Source organism: Rhagoletis pomonella, unplaced genomic scaffold (assembly GCF_013731165.1).
Source record: "Rhagoletis pomonella isolate Grant_MI unplaced genomic scaffold, Rhpom_1.0 Rhpom_scaffold_00001, whole genome shotgun sequence".
Classification (NCBI taxonomy): domain Eukaryota; kingdom Metazoa; phylum Arthropoda; class Insecta; order Diptera; family Tephritidae; genus Rhagoletis; species Rhagoletis pomonella.
Genome location: NW_023458555.1, coordinates 88,907,400 through 88,912,234, shown reverse-complemented (window position 1 = coordinate 88,912,234; position 4,835 = coordinate 88,907,400). Strand labels below are relative to the sequence as shown.

At 36.4% G+C, this 4,835-nt stretch overlaps 1 protein-coding gene across 2 annotated transcripts in view; it reads right to left on the bottom strand.

The window, feature by feature from the left end:
• LOC118748556 overlaps nt 1-4,835 on the bottom strand; it is a 355,097-nt gene that overhangs the window by 155,621 nt on the left and 194,641 nt on the right. The window lies entirely within an intron of this gene.

Here is a 4,835-nt window from a genome sequence, read left to right as displayed (position 1 = left end):
ATGTACATACATTTATACCGTATGCCATTTTACTTATTAGCTGGAAGAAATTTTGTAAGCTAAGAATTTATGTTCTCACTTGCATTTTGGTCAGCTTGGCAAGCGCTAGCATACGCACTTAAAGCATTTTTAGTAAAACGCCTGCATATCTTTCTTGGTGTTTCGCGCATACATACTACTCGTTTATTTTTAATATTGTAAAGAGCGCTAGCATATAGTTTTAAGCAGCGAATACAAATCAATAATTATTGTTAAATAAAATTGGAAAAGCCTACAAACTATTTTTATCGTACTTTATCTCGCATTTAATATGGGTCAGTAAAAAAGCTTATTGCCCCCACAACAGACACAATTCAAAAATTTCAAAAAAAATCCGTTAACACAACCGCAAAAAAAGCTGAAAAGAACGTTAAAATCAAAAATTTAAAATAAAACTGAAAAGCAAAAGAACCCCAAAAAAAATCCAACTAAAACTCTAAAATGAAAGAAAATGATCAAAACAACACAACCTAAGGCCGAACATACAGTGACGAGCAAAACTGTAACATGGAGTAACACCTTTTCTTTCAGCTGTCGCTATCTTTCCAAGTTCTAACGACATTCATACTGTCGTTCTGTATTTTTATTGGTACATCTTTGCTTCCTCTGTCATAACGATTTGAAGTCAATTCAACAACATTAAAGAAACCAGCAGACAAAAATGTAAATTAAGGCATATGTTACAGTTTTGCACTCATGTATTTTTAATAACTTTTTGACAATTTTCACAAAAAAAAAGAATTATTAACACAATGTTCAGTATGGTTTTGCTTTATTTAGTTTCTGGTTGCAATTTGGCATACCTAATGTGCATGTCTGTAAAAATTCTGGAGGTATAGCCTCCCATATATCCTTGGTTTGCTTTCACAGCTCACGTACTCCATTGGACGGACTTGGATACTTAGTAAGATGCGCTTTTAGTTGATTTCGCAAATTCTCGATGAGATTCATGTCCTCGGATTGTGGAGGTCATTTCAAATTAGCAAATTTCTGCTTTTGTTCCAGTCTTTGCGAACATGTGCAGTGTGTTTTGGTTGCTTTTTCAGCAGAAACTGTAATTTTTTCGACTACATCTTGCAAATTTTGTTGAAATATGAACAGATACTGTTCCTTACGCATAATACGTACAAACGGATAAACAACATTTTTGAAATACAACCCCAAACTAATATTGACCGACCACTGTGATTCACAGTTTGCCTTACATGATGCGCTTAGGCTTAATTTGGGCCTTTGTTCCAATACCATGCCCGGCCATCTGCTTAAAAGCTATTAATTTAGTCTTGTCAGACCACATAAGCCTCAATTAAATCTTAAAAATGTGTTTTTTATTGCGTTATGTAAGGCCTAACATATCCCAATAGGCAACGGTCCGGTTTTTGTGCGATGCAGCAAAACGCTGCCACACTCGCACATGTATTTTGATCAAATTTGCTTTTTTCTTCTTTTATGATCCATTTTGCTCAATTTGGCAACCTTTCGCCTCACTATCTACTGATTTGCATTCAATTTTAATACCTTAAGCGCTTCTGTAGTAGTGCCTGCAGCGTTACCTGCTACTAAGTTCACAAGATATCGGACTGTAATATATTTTGACAGACTTCCTTTGTCCTTAGTAACACTTTAGGCTATATTTTTTCTCAGTCTTAACATTTTCATGTGGCAAACTCCACATTTTTTTGCCACTTTCCCTACGGTCCCGCCTTTTCGCAGTAAATCTATTATTTACATTTATGTTTCCTGATTAACCATATTATTTATTGGTGATCACTTCTTGAATAAATTACAATACAGAAAAAAGTCATCTGACTTCCAACTAAGCAAAAGATAACTGTAAAATGCAAAACTGAGAATGAGTGCAAAACTGTAACATTTGCCTTAACTTTCATTTTTGTCTCCAGGTTTTTTTATTGTTGTTGGATTGACCTCAAATCGTTATGAGAGCGGGAGTAGGGATGTACCAATAAGAATATAGAACAAAAGTGTGAAAGTCGTTAGAACTATGAAAGATAGCGGTGGCTGAAATAAAAAGTGTTACATCATGTTACAGTTTTGCTCGTCACTGCATGGGCGCCACTTTTGGAGTTGTGACGCCCGGTGCTATCCCACCCTCATCTATGGCTACCGTCGCACCCTAATATCGGTAGCCCCATAATAAAAGCCTAACGTGCCTTCTTAACTAAGGAGAGAATTCCCATTTAATAATAACAAACTTATTGATAATTCATTTTCTTAAAACTAATTCTTAAAACTAATCGAAAAAATGCTAGATCCTAATTTCTAAAGCTGGTGATTACTTAAACAACTAGGTAGGCGTGTTTCTTAAATCTAAGCAAACTATATATAAATATAAGGAAACTAAAGTAGCGTATATCAAGTTTTCGAAAAGCGAATGTATTTTACGCCATAGCAGGTAAGTAGACTTAAGTAAGTCTGGGTAAGGTATTTTGAGAAAAAGGTTGAGAAAGTTAAGTTAAATCTGGTAAGTAATTCAGTAGAAAAATAGACATTAGCCGGTAAATAATCTAAATAAACTTTAATTTCCAGTTCTCTTATACTTCTCTACTTATTTGCTTAATTTTTTTATTTCTTTTTTTGGTGTTCAGTTAATTTAATTAATTTCTTTCAGTCTTTCCTTTCTATTCTTTCTCTTTCCTTTTTAGTTTATTATTATTATTAGTATTATTATTATTATTTATTTATATTGTTATTCGTTATGTAATGGCCATTTCTTTATTATAATTTCTAAATATTTATTTATTCAAACTTATCTTAGTTAATTTTTTTGTCAAAATTTGATTTGATTTCAATTCATATCGCGTTACTCTATTTATGCAGATATATTTCCATTAATTTTAAGACTATACAATTAGGTTAATCAAATTTTAGTGGATCATTGTTTATTTTATTTACTTTTACTTAATTTGATTTATTTTAATTTAATTTAAATCTTAGCAAAGTTCATTATTTTTAATAGATTTTAATGGAATTAATCCCAGGGTAATTTTAATTTATAATTTATAATTGATTGAGTTTGTTTTCCAGTGGACCTTACTTTTATCTAGATCTGGTTGAAGTAAATTTCTGCTTCTAGCTATACTTGAAACGTACTTATAAGCCCAAAACTTATTTTCCTGTCTTCCCTAGGAGGGTACACACAGCTATACCTCGGAATGAGCATACAAGTTTATAGTATGTGTATGTGTATGACTTAACGTAGGGTATATTTAGCTATATGCTAGGTATGGTTAAATAACTCTTGGTGCAAAATTAATATATGATGTCTACGACTGGTTCCATTACACAATTTAAGTAAAAGGAAATGCAATCAAGCTTTTTATCAAATGACAACTTTGTGAATTAATTTAGGCAAAGGGAGGGCCCGGAATAAAAGTCCAAAAGAAACCCCTTTTCTCAATTTGCTAGTGAAACCAGCAGTGATCGGGACAATACAAATATAAGTTTAGCTTGGACCCGGTCCTGACGTTTAAGGTTTACAATTTTTTATTTTTATTTTTTCCAACAACAACAACAAAGTGTGATTGAAACTCAGTGCAGTTTTATTTTATTGCAACATAAAGTAAAGAAATATAAGCAAACGATTCAAAATTCAAAATTTCCTATTTGATTTATAGTGCACCTGTTATGAGCGCCCTGCCAAATTCAATCGCACCTTGTTAATTACACTTTGGTTCTGGTATGTGTGTACATATGGATTTGTACTTGTATATATATATATATATATATATACACATATGTATACACATATATATATGTATGTATATATATTTATGTTCCTAGTTCCCCTGTGTCTATTTCTTATTTATCCCTTATACAATTTCTTTATTTAATAGAGCAACAGAGAAAATCTATTAACCTCCAAATAATTATAATTATTAAGCTATAGTTATTTGAGTGAAACAATAACAATAATGAATCCTAACTAGTTCTTCCCTAGGTCAAAATGGATCAAAAAAAAACATTTCATCGAAAACAAGTTCCCTTTGGGAGCTATTTATAGTTCCGGTTGGTTTCATTACGACTCACCCACCGTTGCAGCAGGCTTTGGTGGGGCACTGCTGTTGTTATTGTTGCCGGTTGTAGTTGTTGTTGTTGCCTGGTACGCTGCTGTTGTGGCAGCCGTTGGTCGTTGTCGCTGCTCTGGTGGTTGTTGGTGTTGCTGTGACTGCTGCGGTGGCAGCTGTTGTTGTTGTTGCAGCCCGGCTGTGCAGGGGTTGTTATCATGCCGTTTATGTTCACTCACCGGTGTTGTTGTGGCAACTGGTGGTTGACTCACCGGTGCTGTGCCCTTTGTGGCTGACTTACCGATGCTGGGCCAGTGCTGTTAATTTGACTGCTGATGTGCTGACTTACCGTTGTGGTGGTGTTGCCGGTGATCTACCGCCACAGATGTTGCATCACCGGGGCCGTGCCGGTTGTGTGGTAACCGGTGGTTGACTCCCCGGTGTTGGCGACTTGACTCACCGGTGCTGTGCCCCTTGTGGCGGACTTACCGGTGCTACTCTGGTAACCGGCGGTTGCTGTGGTAACCGGTGGTTGACTCCCCGGTGCCGTTCCGGCCGTTGTGCCGACTCATCGGTGCTACTCTGGTAACCGGCGACCGCTGTGGCAACCGGTGGTTGACTCCCCGGTGCTGAGTCGGCGCTGCGGTGTCGCCGGTGATCCTCCGCCACCGATGCCGCTTCACCGGGGCCGTGCCGGTGGTGTGGTAACCGGTGGTTGACTCCCCGGTGTTGGCGACTTGACTCACCGGTGCTATGCCCCTTGTGGCGGAC